This window comes from Miniopterus natalensis, chromosome 6, assembly GCF_054644295.1.
Source record: "Miniopterus natalensis isolate mMinNat1 chromosome 6, mMinNat1.hap1, whole genome shotgun sequence".
NCBI classification, from domain to species: Eukaryota; Metazoa; Chordata; class Mammalia; order Chiroptera; family Miniopteridae; genus Miniopterus; species Miniopterus natalensis.
Window position 1 is genome coordinate 8428115 of NC_142086.1, and position 22982 is coordinate 8451096.

The following is a 22982-nucleotide window of genomic DNA, read 5'->3' on the forward strand; positions in this document are numbered from 1 at the left end:
TCTAATCTAGATGCCTTTCATTTCTTTTTCCTGTCCAAATGCCCTGGCTAGAACCTCCAGTACAATGCTGAAGAGAAGTGTGGAGAGCTGACATCTTTGCCTTGTTCCTGACATTAGAAGCAGAGACACTGCATTAAGTGTGATGTTAGTAAGTTTTTCACAAATGAACTTCACAGTTTGAGGAAGTTCCTTTCTATACCTAGTTTGTTGAGTGTTTTTATCATGAAAGGGTGTTGGATTTTATCAAATATTTGTTCTGACTTATTAAGATGATCCTGTGATTTTTGTTCTTGGTTCTATTGAAATGGTGTGTTATATTAATTGATTTTTGGTAAAATAATTTTGCATTCCTATGATAAATCTCACTTAGGGTATATAATCCTTTTTATGTTACGGGATTGATTTGCTACCATTTGGTGGAGGATTTTATCTGTATACATAAGAAGTTTTCTTTTTCTCCTGATGTCTGGTTTGGGTATTCGGGTAACACTGGGCTGATAGCATGAGTTGGAAATGATACTTCCTCTTGTTTTTAGAAATAGTTTATGAAGAATTTATGTTCATTCTTCCTTAAATATGCGGTCATATTTTGTTTTTAACTTTTTCTACTTGTACGTTTTTCAAAAGTGCAACTCTGACCGCTGCCCGGGCGCAGGAACAATGCCCCCTCTGCCCGGCGCTGACCGGCGTGCGGGACGAGCCTGGAGCCCGCAGCAGGAGCGCCCGAGCCGAGCCGCGGGGAGCGCAGTTCCCTCGTTCAGCCCGAAAAGTTTCCCGAGGGAAGAACAGCGACGTGGAGCACGAGCCTCGGCGAGAGCGCCGTCTCCGGGCCCGCGCGCGCCCGCGTCTCCCCCTCCCCGCGGCGGCCCGGGCCAGGTGGGCGCGGCGCCCGTAGGTGACTCGGGGACGCCGCTCGTCCTCCCGCTTCCGCCCGCCGCGGGGAGGAAGCGCGGGGCGGAGGGTCTCCGGGGCGGGGCGGGGCGGGGCGGGGCGCGGGAGGGGAGCGAGGGGAGGGCCGAGCGGAGCCCGCCGCGAGCCCCGCGCACGACGCCCCACCCTATAAACCCGAGCCGCCTCCGCGCGGGTGCTTCCAGCGCCCGTCAGCCGCCCCGAGCGTTGGCGACAGGGCTCTGCGCGGGCGCACGGCCGGCGGCTCCACCCGGCCCGCCGCGGCGACAGGCGCGGAGCGGCGCACGCACCCGGCGAGGGCTCCCGGCCCCGACGCGAGGCGGCGCGGAGACCCGCACGCGCGACCCGCGGCCGACACCCGCGGCCGCTCGCTGCCCGACGTGCGCGCAGCGCCGGGCGCGGTGAGTGGGTGCGCGCCGCGCAGGGCTGGGGCGGCGGGGCGGCGGGGCCGGGTGTCCTAACCGCGCGCTGCGCGGGGGCTCGCGGGACCACCGAGGGCGAGCTCCGCTGGGTCGGGGGCCACCCGAGCTGGGCGCCTCCCCAAATCAGGGGAGGGGCGCGTCGGGGTTGGCAGGTTACAGTTTGAGCTTGTTTGCCGCGCGCCCCCCGAATTTCATTTCGATTTCACCAAACTCTTTCGAAGACAAGCGAGAAATCTTCAGAAATGAGATGAAACCAAGTAAAGTTTCTTCCGGAGGCTTTTAGCGAACTCCTGCCTTTTAACCGCGACCTGCGCGGAGGCGGCACGGCCCCGCCGGGCGCCCGTGGGTTTCAAAGTTGTGCAGCTTCAGAGGCGCAGCTGCGAGCGTCCGCGCCCGTCTTCCCCGCCGCCCGCCCCCTAAACTCTCCCAGCTTCAGCTGTCCCCAGGTGCCCCTTGATTCTTCAAACTGGGGCAGGGAGGCCCGGGCATCTCCGCACCCGAATCCCCACAGCCCCGGCCAGTGCAAATTCGTAACTGAGTCGGGCTTTTAGAAGCAGCTCTTGCTGGCTCCTTCCCTCCCCTCCACCTGCCCGCCAGCAGCCCGTCCTCCGGGCCTCCCAGCGGCCAGCCCGCCGGGTCTCCGGGGGACCTCAGCAAGTCTTCCCCAAAGCGCCTCCTGCCCCTTGTCTTTGGGCAGCACTGGTGCTCTGGCTACTGAAGCCATCTGGGGCGTCTTTACCAAACCCCGTTTGCTGATGGCCTCATAAGTATAAAAACGCACTACCGCACTCAGGAGCCTTCCCCTTGGCTAAAGTCTAGGTGCTCTCTTTCCCCTGGGATCACTTTGGGGACTTGCCTACATTTATTTCTGGTGTCATTCCAGAAGGAGCAAGTAACAGTGAGAGAGGCAAGAAATCTGGCACCTTGCCGTTCAAAGTGTACCTCCTCCTGAAGGTGCCTCATCCCCAACATGCCTCTTCGTCGTGATCACCACCTGAGGGACCTGGGTCCCAGGCATTCGTTCCCCTTAGCATAAGCTGTAACCCCCTTGTAAGTGCTCTCTCCCTGGTCTCTGTAGTGTTTCCCCAGCTCTAAAGGCCCCCATGGATAATCCCTCCTCAGGTGCCCGGGGTGCTACCAGCTTTCCTGGCCCTGCAGGGCAGGAAGCCCAGAGCAGGGAGGGACTCCCACCTAACTAGCCATGTGCTATTAGGGAAGTTATTTTAAAGCCCTGAACCTCAAGTCCCTGCATATAAGGTTCCCTCCAGTAATAAAATTCTTTGATTCCTTTGGTTTCTTATTTATTGCTTAAAAATACGTCCAAAATAATTACCCTTTTAGCCCATGTTTGGCATTGCAAAAACTGGCAAAATAACTTTCCTGGTAAATTATCTGCTCTGGAAAATCAGTAAGTTTTCCAGAGCTGGCTCCATGTCCATCCCACAACTTCTGGCTGCCAGCTCTGTAACCTGATTTGAGACTCGGGGAGTGACCCTGAGTTGCTGGGTCTCAGCGCTTGCTAGAGTTTCATGATTACTAGAGTTAAGTCTGTTGTCTACTCTGTCTTCCCCTTCTTGTCTGACATCATTGGTCTTTATGCCCATCTTGATGCCTTGATTTCTGGTTCGACTCTTCTTTGACCTTGAAACAAATCAACAGGTCTGTCATCCAACTCAGATGGAAACTGGTTTTCTTCCACTGGTTCCAAAGCAGCTCATCCTCTTTGGGGTTTAGAAAGTGTCTCCCAGTCCCTGCTGCTTCGGCAGTGCTCGCATCCCGAGAGCTCTGAGCTGGAAGCTTCCCCATCACTCTTGAACCTGGTTCAGTGTTCAAACAAGGACAGAACTGTGGATTGTTCAGCTTTCTTATTTTGGGTGTTTTTCTAGGTTGAGGTAAGAATTGTATGTGTGTGTGTGATTTGGGGGTTTTGCTGCTGTGTATACTGTTGTTATTACCATGACTAATTATTTGCCCTATGCTGGAGGGAAAATAATGAAAGAAAATTTAATCTGATGCTCACCCAAAGGCCAGGTAAAATACCATTTGAAACTCATAGTTTATATGCATGATGTGTGTCTCCTGCAGTTTTGTCTGTGCCGTCATGGTGTCCTTTTCAAGCAGCTGCCTGAGAGTCGCTGTATTTTGCTTTCAGATTTGCTACAGGGACCAAGATCGAGTCCCAGCACCTTGCGTGTTTGGACTCCCAATGCAGGCTCCCGGCCCTTCTCCCCAGGCTTTTCCCACTGATCATGACTGGGGACGGCCAGAGAGTCTCCCGAGTAGGCTAGCAAATTAAGAATTTTATTTAGAAGTTTGAAGTAAGTCCAAGTGTTGTGAAGATTAAAAAGCTGTCTTGAAGACGTGCTGTGGCAATAAACAAATACAGAGGCAGAGCAACAAAATCCGACAAAGTACCCGAGGCCAGGTGAGGAGCGCTGTCTCCCTGCTCTCTCCCACACTCCACAGATCGACTTGCACGCAGCGCATTGGAAAGTGCTTATTACCCTTCAGAATGGGCCACTCTTTCAAAACTGCCGAAAGTCACTGGATTACATGGTTCCTGTTTCTTCTCACTAGGTTCTTATTAAAAGTCTAGGAAAACTTCCATAAGCAGAAGTAAATTTTATTTCATTTCCAGTCTAAATTTAGTTATTTTATACTTTCTGTTTTATTCATGATATGAATTTTTCCTACCAAAAATCAACTCTTCAATAGCCAACCATATAAAGCCACCTTAAATCAAGGAATATCTATAGGGATTTAAGGTAACATTAAACTGATTTGGCAAGTGAGTTCCATTATCCTAGTAAAGATCTAAAATATGTTTCAGTCACAGCAAAAAAAAAAAAAAAACTCTAAAGAGCTACAGATTTGCCGTGTGTGTCATTAGTTAGTGATCACTGTAATGACAAATTGGACAGTTGGAAATAAAAACCAGTGTATATTTAGAATAGGTTGGAGCTGACAAGTGAATCTTGCTCGTAGAGCTCTTTGTATTCGCAGTACAGTCTTGCTGTTTGATTTTGTTTTTCTTCATAGTAGATGGCCACGGGGACAATTCCCTTGAGCAGGAAAACCAAAGTTGTCTTTCAGAATATTTCACTAACAAAGAATTCACGGCACACTATAAATACTGTAGGGCTGCTTTATTTTACATTATTCTTACAGTTCAATTTAGAAGAGTTTTTCTCTTGTTTATTTGGTTTCTAAAATAGGTGCATCATCTAATTGTCTTAACTGGAAATAAATGTCTAGAATCAGCCAGTTCATGTTACTGTTCCTTCCAACAGTACTTTAAATTGTGTTGCTAGTCTCACGTTTCATTTTCTGACATTTGCAAATTTAGAAAATGGGTAAGAGATGTGTATGCTTTGTTTTTCATAATCTCATTGTGCCTTCATATTTCAAGTCCCAGTTCTAGATATATTTAAATTTTTAAATCATATGATTAATCATTCATTCAGTTTGAGTCCATTTTTATGTGATTCCTTGTTCATTTTATACATATATAAGCTGCTTTGTTCTTTCACCAGATGATGTTAAAATCTTATTTAGATCAATGGATTTAAGTACTTTGGTACTTCAGAGTAAGAATATTGGCGAATTACACATATGGTATACACTCTGAAAGAGAGTTTTGATTGCTAATTTGCTCTCTAAGTTATCTTTAGATATTTCCCACGTTAATCAAAAATCCTCTTAACTACCTTGGAAAATGAAGAATTATATCTTCGAAATGTATCAACTATGGTATCAACAGTAGCACATATTACAGGGGGATTACTGTGGATCTAACAGATATGAAGCCCTGGGGACACACCAAAGTAGAAGACTGATCTTGGTCCTAGAAAACTGTTGTTCAAGCTAAGTACATAGTTAGATGTGGGTTTCCCTAATCATCTCAGTGCTACTGGGGTGGGGAACCACTTAAAAACAGCTCTCCTCCTGCCCACCTGTCAGACCAGGTGGATGTCTAATGCGGTCACATTGTGTGATTCCGGCCACTTCCACAGTAACCACAATAGCTTCCCCCTCCCCATGCAGTTATAGCTCCTTTGACGGTATGGATCGCATATCATACGTGGACTAAATATCCTTGTATTCTATTACTAAATGCTCCACAGGTCACTTGCTTACCTCTTTGTTAGTTCTTTGTTTTCTGCTAAAGCTGTGGAAAATGTTAAATGCATTTTCAGATCCCTGTATTTTAAAAGAGAAATGTTAGAAACCATTTTTCTAATCTAATTTAAGTACAGTATCCCGGTATAATCCAATGCCTTGAAATTGATGCTGTAGACTTACTAATTGGGGAACTAAGTATTAATTCCATTTTTTAGTCTAAAGCTATAATGGTAAGGGGCAAGTAGAGGAAAGAGTAAGAAAAAGAAATGAAAAAAGGTTGAGATACCAGGTCAGTGGTTCTTGAGGTGTCAGGGAACAGCTAAGGCAAGCTTATTACTATCACCGGGGGCGTTTTAGCTCTAATGCCTGTGTCCGCACTTTCCTTTCTGCCCCTTCCCTGCTTCCCCTTTGAGAACCACTGAATCACAGATTAGGAGCAACCAGCCACAATTACCTCAGGGGCCAAGGTCCACAGACCAGCCTGAGGGACATCACCTAGGGGCTTGTTAAAGGTACAGAATCTCAGACCCCGCCTGGACCCATTGAATGAGAATCTGCATTTTAACAAGATCCCCAGGTGATTCAAATGCACATTAAAGTTAGAGAAGCGCAGCCGCCCATCCTGGTTCAGAATGATTACCCAGAGGTTCTTTTTTTGGCTTTTAAATAAACATTGCAAATAAAGCCGCTGGCATGTTAATGGGCCAGACAGAATGTTCAGCCTTTACACATGTTTCAGTTAATCCTCGCGACATCGCTATGAAATATTCACCGCTTTATTCTCACCTTGTACATTAGGATGCTGAGTAATAAGGAGGTAAGTAGCTCACCCACATGCAGTAACTGGTCGACTCGAGATTTAAACGCAGGAATTCTGATTGCTGTGCTCTCAGCGGCCACCCCACTGTCTGCTCTGCACTCGGCTGCCTGCTTTTTAAGCCAACTCATTACTTGAGAATTTACTTAAAGTTATGATGTGAAATCAGGGTCTGTTTCCCTCATGGGAAAAAGAAGATCGATTCCATTTTAGTTGTAACATTTGCCTGTCATCTGAAGTTTAAGTGCAGTAACAAAAATTTCTAGAAATTCCTTCTTTAGTTGGAAAATAAAGACTAAAATTATGACAGCCCATTATTTAACACTTAAGGTTTGATATCTCTATTTTCCCCCATAACTTAACTAAAGTTTACTGTTTTTACCTTTTGGTGTTCTGATGGCATAAAAACAAAAAAGTTCTCCCTTGACTTGAACAAGTCATTCCTTATATGCATAAATTGTTCCGTCCAACTAAATTATGTCTCATTCTTTTCGCTTTTAATGGAAACACTTGTATACAAGCAATCGTTTACAAAGCTGTAGTTGAATACGGCTACCAGCCGGTCAGTGAGCAGGCAGGTGCTAACGTATCCTAGCCAGGGGCCCGCAGCGCTGGTCTCAGAGCGGTTCCTCCAGGCTCGTCCTTCCGACAGCTGTCACTTGGATCTGGCCAGGGGTCTGTAGTTTTGACAGGGGCCCATTGATGTTGCTGAGAAGACTGAGTGAGTCTGGATTCCTAGTGATCGTAGCTGAGAGGAGGGGTGTGTCATCAGGACTGAGCAGACACAGTTTTCTCAGTAATGAAGGGACACGTCCTTGGAGACAGAATTTCACTAGCTGCTTGGATGTGGACCTTTAGATGTCCAGGCAGCACGAACAGTGAAACATCTAACTTGTAAGTTACTGTTTAAGCTAAAACCCAGGGGCAGTAGTGTCCAGGGACAGCCTGCACGTAGCAGGCAGCAATCCTCAGTGCTGATAAATCACACAGTGCAGTGACCCCGTTGTGACCCTCGGAGTCCTGCTCGTCTCGCTAAAACCAAATATTTGTGACTGTGGCTGAACATAATATGCAGCAGGTTTTTCCTAAATAAATTGAAAAAAATCTCACAGCATTTCTTCTAGTAGACTTCATACATATACAGATTTATCATTATATATATTTTCTTCACTTTTTGACCGAAATTCTTCTTGTTATCCCATTCAGTTGCATTTTCTAAGCTTCTAAATCTACATGGCATGCCCCTAGAACAAGAATATTCCATTACCCCAGTTTTAATCATCTCTGCCCAATCAGATGATGCCACTTCACATAAAAGACATTGTACCCTGATGTCTCCCAGCCCCTTAACCTTCACACAATTAATTGCTACCACTTTATCAGGAATGAAAAAGAATCTGATATGATTACTACGTAATGATCTCTTGAATGTGTTCTGGTGTTTGATCTACAAAGTTAACAGAAGGGATTTCTGAGAAAAACACAAATCTATTTCTATTTTTTAAATTCCCATTAGGTTAAGCCATATGATGGGACAGAGTGTGTATGTATTTGGGTGATTCTTGTCAAGGCTCCACTAAGGTCTTACTTAGGTATTGGTGTTCTAATGAAAATAACTTACGTATATTAGCACTGATTTGTGAGTAAAATCACAGATATATTTTTTAAATGCCTACATATTGTAGAACAGAAAACAAAGACTAGGAAATATATATAACAAATCTTAAAAGCTTTTGAGGGTTATTAAGATCAAGGCTAAGATCAAAGGTGACTTTTTCTTTCCTTTTTTTTTCCATGTGCTTTCAAAAGTTTCTAATAATGAAGCTCTATTACTTTTATACTTCTTTCGGTTTGTTTTGGAACTTCTATTACTTTCCTTTTAACCCCCTCTAGATTTCAGATCTCAGGCAGCCACTACGAACTCTGAAGTATGGCCCTGACAGATCTGGCCCATCTCTAATTTCTACCCCAAGGTACGCTAGAGCTTCACAAGATTCCAGAGAATTCACACCATAGTGGTATTTTATAGGAAAAATTCTCTTATGGGAAGTTTCATTAGCTATAACAACAAAACCACCAAGAAATTGGGAAAAAAATAGATCCTTCTAATTCTTCTCTATAACAGTGCTTCAGTAACACCGATATGTTGTTCCAAAAAGCAACCTATACACAAGCTTCCTTATTAACTCTTCAGCTTTAAAAAAAATCCTTACATAAAAACCAAATCCATAATGAAAAATATTAATAAAGTTGGCTACATAAAAAAAATATTTTTAATAGCTGTATAGTAAAAATACCATAAACAAAATAAAAAGATGAAGAGGAACTTGAGAAAGCAGCTTGCCACACATTACGTGTAAAATGCCAGTTTCTTTAACATAACATGAGCTTTTTAAAATAAGAAATAGTGAGCAACTAATTTGAAAAATGAGCAAAAGCCATGAGGGCAAACTTGTGGAGAACATTTACATAAAGTAAGAAAACAAAGAGAAGCGCAGCCTCTTTCATAACCAAAGAAATGCAGATCAAAGCAAATACAGACTTTTCACTTATCCAATGGAGAAACAAATTTAAGATTTGATAAAAGCCAGATTTTTGGTATCATAAATTGGTGTACTTTTGTAGAAGATATTTTGTATCTTTCAAAAACTTAGAGTGACCAAACAATTTGCTTCAGTAATTGTTTGAAACTTATTCTACTGATATATTCAAATAAGTAGAAAAATGCATATGTGTAAATATGATTATTGAAGCAATTTTTTAAATTTATCTTTATTGTTGAAAGTATTACGGATGCCCCCATTTTTTCCCCATTTATCCCCTCCACCCCGCATCCACCCCACTTCCAGGCCTTCCCGGTAACAATGTCTGTGTCCATGGGTTATGCTTATAGACATGTAAGTTCTTTGATTAATCTCTCCCCACCCACTCCCCTACTCCCACCTTCCTTCTGAGATTCCTCAGTCTCTTCCATGCTTCTATGTCTCTGGATCTATTTTGTTCATTAGTTTAGTTTGTTTATTATATTCCACATATGAGTGAGATCATGTGATACTTGTCTTTCTCTGACTGGCTTATTTTGGTGAGTGTAATACTCTCTAGGTCCCTCCATGCTGTCCCAAAGGATAAGTGATCTTTCTTTGTTATAGCTGCATAGTATTCCATGGTGTAAACATACCGCAGCTTTTTTATCCACTTATCTACTGATGTGCACTTAAGAATATATATTCTGCAGCTTTGAGGTAGCATGTTCTGTAAGTGTCAATTAAATCCATCTGATCTAATGTGTCATTTAGGGTCACTGTTTCCTTGTCGATTTTCTGTCTGGAAGACCTATCTAGTGAAATCAGTGGGGTGTTAAAGTCCCCTAGTATGACTGTCTTGCTGTCAGTCTCTCCCTTAAAGTCCTCTAGAAATTTTTTAATAAATTTAGGTGCTCCTAGCCCAGCCAGGCGTGGCTCAGCGGTTGAGCGTCAACCTAGGATCCAGGCAATCGGGGTTCAATTCCCGGTCAGGGCACACACCCAGGTTGCGGGCTAGGCAGCCGATCCATGACTCTCTCATCATTGATGTTTCTGTCTCTCTCTCTCCCTCTCCTTTCCTCTTTCTGTAATCAATAAAGATATATTTAAAAAAATAATAATAAATTTAGGTGCTCCTATATTGGGTGCATATATGTTTATCAGGGTTGTATCCTCTTATTGGATCGATCCCTTCAGTATTATGTAGTGACTTTTCTTGTCTCTCCTTATGGTCTTCATTTTGAAGTCTATTTTGTCAAATATGAGTATTGTTACCCCAGCTTTTTATTTCATTTCCATTTTTCCATCCCTTCACTCTCATTCTGTGTGAGTCTTTTGTTTTGAGGTGGGTCTCTTGTAGACAGCATATATATGGGTCATGTTTTCTTATCCATTCAGCTACCCTAGTCTTTTTATTGGAGCATTTAATCCATTTTCATTTAAGGTTATTCTTCATAGATATTTATCTGTTGCCATTTTAATTCTTTATGCCTATGTTTCTCTCTATTTCTACTTCTAATTATAGCAGTCCTTTTGCCATTTCCTGCAATGCTGGTTTGGTGGTGATAAACTCCTTTAGCCTTTTCTGGCCTGGGAAGCTCTTTATTTCACATCTATCTTGAATGATAGCCTTGCTGGATAGAGTACTTTTGGTTTCAGATTCTTGTTTTGCATTACCTTGAATACTTCATGACATTCCCTTCTGACCTATAGAGTTTCTGATGAGAAGTCAGTCAGCTGACAGACTTGTGGGAGCTCCTTTGTAGGTAACAGATTGCTTTTCTCTAGCTGCCTTTAAAATTTTCTCTGTCTTGAATTCTTGGCATTTTAATTATAATGTGTCTGGGTGTGGGACTGTTTGGATTCTTCTTGCTTGGGATTCTCTGTGCTCCTGAATTTGGCTTTTTCCTTGACCAGGTTAGGGAAGTTTTCTGCCATTATTTCTTCAAACAGGTTTTTTAACCCTAGCTTTCGACCTCCTCTGGTATTCCTATAATGTGAATATTGTTACACTTCATGTTGTCCCACAGCTCCCTTAAACTGTCCTCCTGTTTTTTCTTTTTTTGGATCTCTGATTGAGTGATTTTTCCTATCCTGTCTTCTAATTCGCTGATCCAATCCTCAGCTTCCTCTAATCTGCTGTTTACTCCTTCGAATGTATTCTTTATTTCTGCTATGTCATTCTTAATTTCCTTTGTAGTTTCTATATCTTTTTTCATGCTTTTGAGCATCCTTACAATCAGAATTCTGAACTCTATATCTGATAGATTGCTTATCTCCATTTCATTTAGCTCTTTTTCTGGAGACTTCTCTTGGTCTTTCATTTGGGGCTTGTTTTTTTGTCTCCCCATTTTGGGTGCCTGTTTGGGTTTTTTTCTATGTATTTGGTAGATCTGCTAGGACTCTCAGTCTTTTTAGAGGGTCTCCGGTGCAGGCTAGTGTCAGACGCAGTTTGTGACTGGCCCTGAATTTGGAGCTATCAGCAACACTAAGCTTCAGCCTCCTCTGCTGGGGCTGGATGCAGTTGGACAGGACCAAGATGCACACCAAAGTCTGCTTTTCCAAGGCCAGGGTCCAGAAGCAGATCAGGCAAAGACTCAAAGCACTCTGAGGTCTGCCTCTGCCTGCAGGCTGATGAATCTGATTCTCTTAATGAGCCTCAGGCTGTAGAAACTCCTCTGGGTAGGGGAGAGGTTTTCCAGCAGGGTGGGACAATTGCTTCCCCCTCAGGCAAAAACAGCAAATTTTCTGCAGTGTGGGGGAATGACTAGGCACAGGAATCCAGACAGGTGCATTCTGATCTCAGTCTCCAGAGCCAACAACCCTAGGTTCTCCTCACAGAGCTCCAGTCCACTCTGCCCTCCCTCTGCTAGAGCCCAAGGTGAGTGGCTGCACATGAAACTTTGTGCAATGGCCCTTTAAGAAGGTGCCTTCATTTCCAGCTGCTTCTCCCTGGCAGACAGAAACCCATCTGCTTTTCACAGCCAGATGTTATGTGGGCACCTTTCTCATTTCTGGGGTTTAGGCCTCAGAGTCCTCAGTGGGAACCCCCCGTAGCTGAGATACCCCTCTGGACCTTCAGCTGCTGCCTGTGGGAGCCCAGCCAGCCCTCTCACGTCCTCACTTCCTACCAGTCTCTATGTAGTCTCCACTTTTCCTCCTTGGTTATGAGGGTGCTCTCCAGCTCGTCTTGAGTTGCAGTTGATTATTCAGGATGGTTTTTCTATATTTTAGTTGTAATTTCAGTTTAGTCCCGGGAGAGTGTCAGTGTAGCTTCCACTCAGTCTGCCGCCATCTCTGATCTCTCCTGAGACAATTTTTTAAGCAGCCAAAGAGGGAAACTGAAAAGGAGAAACAAAAACTTAAGGTCCATTAATAGTGGGCTGGTTAAATAAATTACCATGTGTCAGTGCAATGAATAATATACAGTACAGTCCTCAAAATGAATGAGGCAGACTCACATATACTGATGTGAAAATTCTACTAGCCATATTAAGTTAAAAAATAATAAAACAAAGAGTGGAATAGTATAATGTTAGTATGATGCATAAAATGAAAACAACATGGACATACACATTTTTATGCATGTAAATATATTTTTTAAAAGTCCTAAAAGGATACATAAGAAACTACTAGTAGGAAGCATCTCTGGGAAGTGGACCCAGAAAGACAGTTCGAGAGGGCTAGGACCACACACTTTACATGACACTCCTCTGTAACTTGACATATCACATGCATATATTCTATGAAATATGAAACAAAAATCTTTTAAAATATTTTTAAATTATGGTTCAATAACACTTATATAAGCTTTATATTAAAAATAATCATTTACCAAAGTTTAACTAGATTCACAAGTAAGAATCTATTATATTCCTTTTATTTAGTAATTATGTCTGCAGAAGTGTCTTAGAATAAAACTGCACGAAAATGTTCTGTTTCTTCTTCTCTGGTGTGTCCCTACAAGGGCATGGGGATGATGTTGGCTGGAGGCGAGGATGAGATCCCATGACAGGGTCGCCACTCAGTGCAGCCCAACTCTGTAAGAAGAATATGTCCTTGGCGGGGACCAGATGACTTTTTTTCCCTCCAGAAACATTCAGAAGATGTAGTTAGTGCTTACCCTGTAAGTTAAAAAATAAAATCTGACCATATTTAGTGAATCCCACTAATTGTTTTCTTTGCAGATTTGATACATCATTGATTGGTCTAAAATGGCTGGGCTTTTGTCCGAGTAAGTTCCTGAAGCCATCGCAGACGCTCCGCACCCAGGTAAATGCGTTACACCTACAGCCTTGTATCTGTCAGTAGTTTTCTGTAATGTGTCGAGCCTGGAGGCAGCAGGAGAAGCCACGCATACCTCTGTCCAGTGACAGAAACAGGGGAAGCAGAGAGAAGGAAACTCCAGCCTTACCCCATCCCTTCCAGTAGCTTAACAACCTGTATGTGCTTATAGGAGTGTAAGCGTAGACGGTGTCAGGATTACCAGGATGTCCACCTGTAAACTGCTGTGAGACCATGTGCGAGCTCTGCAGTCCCTGTGACAAAGGACGGCCCTGCCACGTGGGGCCTGGGCAATGGCTCCAGGGGGGCTGTCACGCTGCACAGCGTGGGACTTTGAAAAACCAGGGGAATGCTGTGCGCTCTCACCCCGCAGGATGGGAGGTTTGGCCTTTGAGATGCCCCAGCATTTACTTCCAGAAGCACATAAACCTTAAAACTTGACCTGCTCGCCTTTTGAAAAGCCACATGCCTCAATCTCTTCTTACAAAAGTCTCCCTCACTCCACGACACAGGGAACATGGCACCAAGAGACTGGAGAAAGAGGCACCCTGTAATGCCCGCCTCCCCTAACCCCCTGCTGGCCGGGGTCCCTGGAGTCATGTAACGGGGTGTCATACTCAGAACCCGAAAGGGCAGCCGTGGCTGCTTTGTCAGCCCAGCTCCTGTCACACGGGCTTCGTAAAAACAAAAACAAACAAACAAACTCCAATTTTTCCCCCCAATGAAAGCTCAGCTGAAAGAACAAGCCCCCAGCTTCCCCCTTTAGCCAGGGAGACGGTCCCTGATGTCTCCGGGGCGAGTGAGAGCAGCTCCCCGGCTGCAGGTGCGGGGCTGCACTTCGTCACAGCGGCCGGCGGCTGGGATGGGTGGGTGGCCCGGCACACGGAGAGGGGGCTTCATTATTTGCTGGACTGGCAGGTAGGAAACGCCGGCCGGAGGGCACTCCATGGTGGTGTTAGGAAGCTATTTAGGACTGCTTTAATCTTGGAGATAAAAATAGTAACATTCCACAGAGTTCTGTCGCTGGAAATCTTTAGGGTTTGTTTTGTTGTTGTTGTTGTTGTTTGAGGTGCAGTTAAGCCTAGGAAGCTGCACTGAGCATGTTTTCAGCAAAAATCCAGCTCTGGAAAAAGTGCTTAAAATATATGTCCTAGTTAATAATACACTAAGACAGGAAGCTTTACCTTACCTCAGAGAATAGTGAGCAGAGGCGCTCCGAGTCCCTGACAGCCGGGGCCTTGCAGGGAAGGAGCAGGGCGGCAGGGATCGGCCTTCCAGCCGGAGGTGAGGCCTGGACCCGCGCCGTCCCCTGCATTTTGGAAGCCCTCGGTTTCTGACTAACATCCACACGTTCGTAGCACAACTTCCAGAATAACTATGACATTTTGCTTACACGTAGCAAAACACTGAAGAAAACATTATGTACAATTTTAAACCTTCTCAAACTTTTAAGTTTCAGATGAGTAAGCAAAACACACTTAATTCTGTTGCTTTCTCTTTGTTAAAAAATTGATGCTATATCAATTCTGCCACTAACTAGCACCTTTGCTTTCAATTTCCTATAAAATAATCTCCAAGGCCCCAGCCCAGTCCATGGGCATTATATTGAAATACATAAAGTGTTTTCAGAAGGACCTTCTGAACTTTGTGATTCCCTTTAACCAGCTGACAGCCACAGAACTCTGACCTCTTATTGATTTAAATCAGTCCTGTGTAAACAGCATTTCAAACCCTGTTTTATAGGACTCAAAGAATTCAGGTTGAAATCTACTTATGAAAATGGGGAAAAGCTGATTGGGGACAGTTAAAAAATAAAGACTATCTTCAGTGACTTAAAATCTAGAGACCTGCACTGTTTGTTACGGCTGCCATTTGCCACATATGATTATTTTAATTAAATATGAGTTATGAGTAACTAACTGAAATCAAAATTTCAGTTCTTCAGTTGTATTAGCCACATTTCAGGTGCTCAATAGACACACGCAGTTAGTGGCTATATGTTGGGCAGCACAGATACAAGCATTTCTTTCGTCATAAAGAGTTCTGTTGGACAGGACTGCTGCACGCAAAGTCATTAATAAAGCAGCACGCTTCTGCTGGTTCGTATGCTCTCTTAAACTTACTTGGAAATGTAAAATCATTTTTAAATTCCAATTTTCTCAGTGGTAGGTTATATGGTATATGGTTCTCACAGGCACTCTTTCTTTTTCCTGTTTATTTGCATATTAAAATACACGAAATTAAGTATTTCATTAAATGACACCTAAGGTCTTCAGTATCAGATTTTCTCACAATCCAGTCAGTAGCAAGGACACCACCGTGTAGCAAGGACACCCCAAGGCAGCGTTCAAAACACTGTCACCTGTATGGAATCTGCTCAGCTTCAAACGCCCTCCAAGAGTCCAAACTTCCTATACATTTGGCAAATGGAGCCACATTTTGAAAATATAACCTAGAGAAAACAGATATAACTGTCTCAATATACAGAACACAAGTTTCACGTGGAAAAGACTCTTTTCAGGAGGTCCCTGAAACCATTCAGCATAGAGCCAGTGCTTGGGAAATGGCATCTCCTGAGCATGGCTGTTGTCAATCTGACGAAGCCTAGAGCCGTGGGCTCTGATGCGGAATCATCTGGCGCCTACCTGCCTGGAACCCGATCACAGAGCAGTGACGGGGAGATGCCACCAGGCGGGGAGGCGGGGGCTTGCCCAGGGCTGTGCGGGGGCCCGGCCCCCCGCCCCTGGCCCCCGGCCCCCGGCCCACTTCCATTTCATCTTCGTGCTTCCAGGATGCGGTTCCAAGCTTGTCTCCACACTCACACCATCCGATGCTGATGTGGGCATCTACCCCCAGATTCGTGACTTATTCATTCGGGGGTGCAGCCTGGGCCCTGAGACTTGGAAAATATTCCCGAGTGATTCTAATGTGCAGACATGTTTGGGAGCTTGTCAGTTAGAACTTACCAGATGGGAGAAGTTCAGCCCTGTGGTTCCTGACTTTTCTAAAATCAATAATTATAGTCACTTCAGTGAATATCATTTTTGGCTGCTTCTGATCACTAACAACCTGTCCATACCGCCTCTAGCTTACTGTTTCTAATCCATTGTGGGCTTTTAAACAGTCTGCTAACTAAGCCTATTAAAACTGGATAAAAAATAAAAATAAATCTGCTCAGTGAGAATCAGTTTCCTCCATCTACACACACTTTGGTATACTTTTAGCTTCTTAGAAGCCTTTGTCGGGTGCAGCCAATTGGGGAGTGTGGCAATTTCTTATAAACTTAAATAAGTGCTTATTAACCCACTTCCCCTACTTTCAGGTATTTACCTAGGAAACATGAAAATATATGTCCACACAAGGGCCTGAACGTGAATGTTTATTACAGCTTCTTTCATAATTTCCAAAAACTAGAAACAATCCAAATGTCCACCCACAGGGAAATGGAAAAAGACGCTGTGCTCTGTCCATAAAACAAAATGCCACTCTGCAGTGAGGAGAGCAAAGGGTTACACTAGGGTCACACAGGGAAAGGCGCTCAGAGCATGCCACGTGCCCTGTGATTCCACTTATATGACAGTCTGGAAAAGACAAAACTTTTGGGACAGAAACCAATCAATGACTGCCAATGACTGGGGTTTGGAGGGGGGACAAGAGGTGCGAGGGAATTTGGGGGAGGGGGTGATGCAAATATCCTGTATATTGACTGTAGTGACTGTATATTACACAGCTGCATACATTTATCAAGTCATTAAAACTATACACCTTAAAAGGGTGAATTTTACTGTGTACAGATTATACTTCAATAAACCTGACTTTAGAAGAGTACATAAAATATCTTCAATTTTTAAAGTCAAAGATTCTTGTTTTCTTAAAAATTGTGAAAAGAGATACACACAGTTATATTGAGCTAATATATGGCTATTGGCTTTTTTTTTATCTTTATCACTGACATCTCCAAGTAAGAAACACTAGAAAAGGTGTAGGATCATTTTCAAAGGCCAGTATTTTTTTCTTACTATTTACATTCTTTAAGATTTTCTTTTTCTACAGTTATAGATAGGTCTCAATTGTAGTGGCTAAAGCTGATTTATGTTTCTTAGGCAATTGGAGTATGAAGCAAAATAAATATTAGACCACTTCTTTTCTTATACAAATGTACAAAATAGTAAAAGTGTCCATTTTTACTTGCAAATTATATATCACAGATAGCAGTAGTTTTAAATTTTAATTAATATAATCGCCCCGTTATATTCTTAAAGGTCTCAGTCACCACTTCCACTAATATGATCCCACTATTAAAATGTCAGTCTCAATTACTTTCCAGCCACTTATACCCACTAGTTCAATTCCATTTGGCCCCTGGACTATTAGTTGTGTGTTACACAAGGCAAAAAGTTAAAAACAAGTTTGTCTTTGAGTCATTGAAGCACCAAGGATTTGTAATAGTTATATAACTTGCTGTTAGAAAGGTGTGTATTTGGCCAATGTGCTATTTACACACTTAAAAGTATCCCTTTTCAATGAAATCATAAATAATAGAAGTTTGAACCAAATTTGTAATCATCAAATACGAATCCTAGAGCCTCACCAATGGAAAAAAGGCAAAATAAGCATTAGCAATCTGTGGAGTGTTTTTTCAATAAACAAAATTATATCTTTTCTATAGAGTGTACCCCAAATAACCTATTATTCTATAGAAACATTGTTCCTAGGTTTAAATAATATAGGTAGATATGCTTAGCACATGACTATATAGGAGACTAATTTAAATTATATTACTGTTAATATTTTTTAACAACTAAAAGAGCTCAGAGAATTAGCCTCTAAATTCAGAGGCTCTGTTTTGTTGGCAGAAAGAGCTTTTGACTAGTACCACAAGTGTTGTCATCCTCTCCCTTTAACTAGTTATTCTCTTTAACAAGTTTAAGAAGATTGAGACATTTAGGAGTAATTTTTTAAATTCCAGAAAGTTCTAGGATATCTTAGAAATGTAATGATATAGTGCATACCTACAGTAGGTAACCAGTTATCTGGAACTAGGTCTTTGGCACCTTTCCAGAATTTCAACAAATGCTAGACTCACCCGGGGGCCCTGGGACAGACAGCAGGAACAGTGTCACACCACAGGCCCAGCGTCCAATCAGGAGCAGCCGCCCTCCTCCCTCATCCCGGCAAAGCCAGAAGCTTCTGCACGCAGCAGGGCCGCCAGAGAAAGCAAACAGCTGCTGCAGCTAAAACCAGGCGGTAGGTCAGGGCTCTTTTTTGACCTAGAGCCTGAACCTTGCTCCTCCGCGATGCTCCCAGTTGGAAGAGGAAGAATGTGGGTGTTTTGCTCCCTCCTGGTCCCTCTGGTGGGGTCAGTGTATGGAGCAGAAGGATAACACAACTGAGCATCTTCCTTAACAAGAAGCCCAGCCTGCTCTGGCAGCGTGAAGGCTGTGCAAATTAGAGTCACCGATGACGACAGCTTCTCATGTGACCCATGCAGCACTAATGGCTCTAAGCCATTCAGGAGCGCTAGTCTTCATTGTACACAGAGCATGTCTGTCTGTGCACAGGTGAACAAGTGGGGACATTGGAAATGGCCCCGTGAGAAGTTTTGCCCCCAACACATCAGCTTGGTTTGGAGCAACCGAAGTAGTAGTAGGCTCTTCCCCTATTTCTGCTGGAATTTAGAATTAATTAGATGGACAAATTAGACAAAACATACCATCTGAATTAAAGAATGAGAAATGGAATAGGTACCAGTTAAGTAAAAGAAAAGTTATACTGTGAATAAAACAATAAATGTCACTAAATTTAAAAATTTATCATAGCTTCCTTAAGATATGACAAATTTAACAGACCTAATTTGACATCTTAAAATGAAGAGATCTATGTAACCAATTTTGTGATTTTTATTTTCTTAGGAGAATGTTTTGATATATTTAACTTTTGTATTTAATCAGTCATTTTCTTTTTTAATTTCTATGGTGTCATCATCCATCAATCCATATGGGTTGAATTTATATATACATATAGCTGAACATCCCAAGAGGAAGTAATTCTGCAATCCTCCTCAGCAGTTCGTTCTATCAGTTAAGAACCCTTAAGCTAAATAGAATAATTCATTTCACAGGAAACTTTTATTCAATATGTCTAATTAGTTTTAGTTAACTGTATTAATGAAATGTCACAAATCAATTAGGTTTGAAATAATCAGATGCTGGGGACCCAAGAGGGGCCATGTCTCTCACAAGAGGGGAAGGTGATACACAATTTAGTTGGAAAGCAAATGTAATTAGATTTGATCAGTTGAGTATTTCTGTCTTGATGTGGAGTCAGGCACATACCCAAGCCTAAATATATAGTGGAAAAGGGGTAGAAAGAACACTGTGACCTAGAAAATATCTTCATGGTCCTGTTGGCCACAAACAGAAGCTGAAATAGGCCTTTGAAACCACTGGTAGACATGTTTTCTTCAAACAGGCCTGTGGTTTAAATTTCATTTTTGATCCGAATGCCTTTAAATAGGGTTGTATATGAACTTACTACTTATCACAGGCCCCACCACTCCCTAATGCCTTATAGTGGGTGCTTCACACATTGATTTAACTGCCCAGATCCTGATGACATTTCATTTTGCAACTTTCCTGACCTAGAATTTTGTGATTGAAAGGGTGGGGGTAATCATTAAGTTTCTTTTCTCTCACTCTAAAATAGGAATATCAAAGAAATGTCATGAGAGTAAGAATCCTGAATGAGAATTATATTAAATACAAGTTATTCCTATTTAGGCTGCAGTTTGCCACAGGTTCTGCTGTGATTCATTCAGTAGGTATTTTTGTTAGACACCTACATGCCAGTCACTGTGCTCAGCACTGAGGACGAAGTGTGAGCAAAGCAGACAAGACACCTGGCCTCAGCACTTAGTCCCAGGGCACGGAGACAGAGAAACGATCAAGTAAAATACGCAACGCAGGAGATGGGATGGCGTGGAGAGCGGGAACGGAATGCGCGGGAGCAGAGAGGGGAGGGCCAGTTTTGAACCGGGGTTAGAGAAAGCCCCCCTAGCAAGGCCACGGAGCTCTAAGGAGCTCTAAGGAGCCTGGGGGAAGATGGCTCTGAGCAGAGGGCAGAGCAAATGCAAAGGCCCCGAGACAGTGCTGCGCAGAAGATAAGCACAGCTCATCGGCCGGTATCCTTAGAAACCCCAAAAAAGAAGACAGAAAAAAGAGTGGTCAGGTGTTGAAGGGGGTGAACTAACGGGCAGAAACTAGAATGGATCTGGAAGAGTGGAAACAAGTGAAATTTTAAAACCTGACTGGGTTAAAGACTTTAAGTGTTTTGAAATGTAGGGAAATGTTTCCAGAATTGGAGATTTTAAAGTCAGGTCTATGACTCAATCCCCAGGGGCTAGCTCTGCGGCTGGAACTCAGACGCTAATCCCTGGGAACCTGCTTTGGTGCCCATTCCTGCTGGACACCCAGCTGATCTGATGAGTGCCCTCGGCACGCTTCAGAACACTTCGCCTGTCACTTCGCCCTAAACAAAACTCCTCAGCAACAGAGAGCCAGGGGCGCACGACATTGCCATTAGATCGCTCGAAGGATAATCCTTATCTTAGACACGTCACCAATGAAGTAAACAAGTCGTAGGGATACCCCCGAAGGCAAAGTGATTTCATATACTGGTTATTCCATTTAAATTATTTTGTCTTCATGTCGACCAAAAAAGAGAATTCTGAACAAAAAGACACAGTTGGGATTGTATCTGTGGCATTCACCCACATATAACTAGGGATAAAATTATTTAATGGAAATTTCCAGGTTCAGCCAACACTAAATAGGTAGGACGCGCTGAGAGAGGAAGCCTGACTTCGTTATTTTTTAGTGGTGTTCTCTCATCAGCCCCTTACTATTTTTTCCCTCCTGTTCTGCTATTCTTCAAGATTTCCTAATGAGGATTAGGGAACAGGCGGATTTAACAATTTGTATTTGCAGGTAGGAAACAAGAAAATGAAGACTAATAGTTTCTCTGCTGATAATTTGATTTTCTAAGCTCCTCTCCTTCCAGCGTAGGCAAAGGCCAGTTACTGATTCTAGCGATGGGGCCAAGGGAAAAAACCACGCGTGATGTCATGCTCCCCACACGCGCCAGCTTTTTAACTGCTTCACAGGCCTCCGTTAGACTATCCCAGGAGTAAAAAGTGAGGAGTGATCATGGACAGAATGAGGAAAAACATGCGCCTTTCTTTATCCTGGAAAAGCAATACTCAGTGGCAGGTTCACGATGCCGCGGTAAACGTCGCTGTACATTTTTTGCACATGTGGAGAGTCCTGGGTACACCCTTGGAAGTGGAAATGCTGGTTTGATTCCCAGAGAGGTGGTGCTGTAAGGAGGCTCCGGGAAACGGGACTGTGCGGAGTGGACTGGAAGACGTCGTGGGGTCCAGCCCTTAGCTGCCAGCGTGTGGCTGGCTTTTCAACTGAAGCATGACCCCCAGAGAGCTTCTGGTGCAGCTTCAGGTCCAGGGCGAGTTAATGACACGGACGGTTACTTATTTATAACTAGACAAAAATTTACCTCCCAGCACCCCTCACATCACTGACATCCTGTCCAGTTGGCCTTGCGGGGAGCTAGAACGCCTGGGGACACACAGCAGATGACTCTGAGTGACAGGGTTTCCTTGTGGCACAAGAGCCGGAGGGTGCTGTGTGCTGCGGCCTGTCGCAGGTTGCCGGGCCGGGAAGCGGCCGCCTCTGAGCCCAGGGTGGCCTCCAAGGTGCTGCTTCGGGGCCCAGCTGCGAGTGTAGCCCTTTCCCTCCGGGGAAACCTTTTCAGTTGTGTGTCAGTAGCTGCTCTTGGTTCTCTTTGGTGCTCGTTGCAACATACGGCAGTTCTAACTCTAAATCCAAATAGTATCGGGAAGACAAGTTAGCTAAAATAATGGCTGAAGTTGAGTCAGTGCTCTGTCCCTAGTGAAAAACTAGTCACAGCTACCTCCTGCCGTGGAGCCTCGCCGGGAAAGAGAGACTATACCAGGAAAACCTTGGCTTAGGGTAAGGAAAGGGTTGGAAATAGCATTTTAAGCTCCTTCGTCTTGTTTCTTTTTATTGCTTGAGGTTGAACAGATTCTTAACTTCAGTTTTTTAACTGCACTGAAAATAATTTCTTTCTAGTTGACTCTTACTTCAGTGCAATATCTTATCTTCTTAATCGGGCAGAGTCACAAATTTTAGTCTCATCTAGATACGAAAGAAATACGGGAGACTTAAAGTAATCTAAATGGCAAGTCTCCTTACTCAAAAATAAATAAATAAATAAATAAGGAACCTCAGCTCCGGGAATGAATCACCCTTGAAACTCTGCAGACTTTCCGTCCAGCTTTGTGGGTGAAAACTTTGGCAGACGAGTTTGGGAAGCAACCGGTGCCAGGTACTGTTTCATACACAGAATCTTACTTCTCACAGTAACACTTAGAGGCAACTGTGATTATTGCCATTGTATTCCAATACTATTTGATAAGTGTAGACAAAAAGGATCAGAGAAAACCATAGTTACATCTGTTAATTGAGCATTTACTAGGTCAGGCACTTCATCTGCCTTTTCTTACTGAATCCACCAAAACAACAACAACGAGGACCCCACAGGCTAGGTTCTCCTATTGGCTCCATTTTTTCACAGACACTGGGCCTAACGGGCCACGTTGCTAACCAACGCCAGGATCAGAACTAGAATTTGGGACTGACTTCAGCGTCCTAATTGTGACCATTTCTCTCCTGGATGTAACCCACCACATTCTCTAGAGCCTGAGGTCTCCCTGTTGCTATTTTTAGTTAGGCGCTATACTATCAGTATTATTTTTTAACATATACATATGTAAACAAGTGAACACTTAATATCTAATCAAAGGTTTATACT

General features: G+C 43.4%; 1 protein-coding gene across 1 annotated transcript in view; it reads left to right on the top strand.

Annotated features, from left to right (window-relative positions):
• Positions 1-1245: 1245 nt before the first annotated feature.
• AGTR1 (angiotensin II receptor type 1) overlaps positions 1246-22982 on the top strand; it is a 49449-nt gene continuing 27712 nt past the window's right edge. The window contains exons 1-2 of the mRNA XM_087817851.1: positions 1246-1310; positions 12980-13064. The gene's annotated coding sequence lies outside the window, so the exon portion shown is untranslated. The remainder of the gene's footprint in view (positions 1311-12979; positions 13065-22982) is intronic.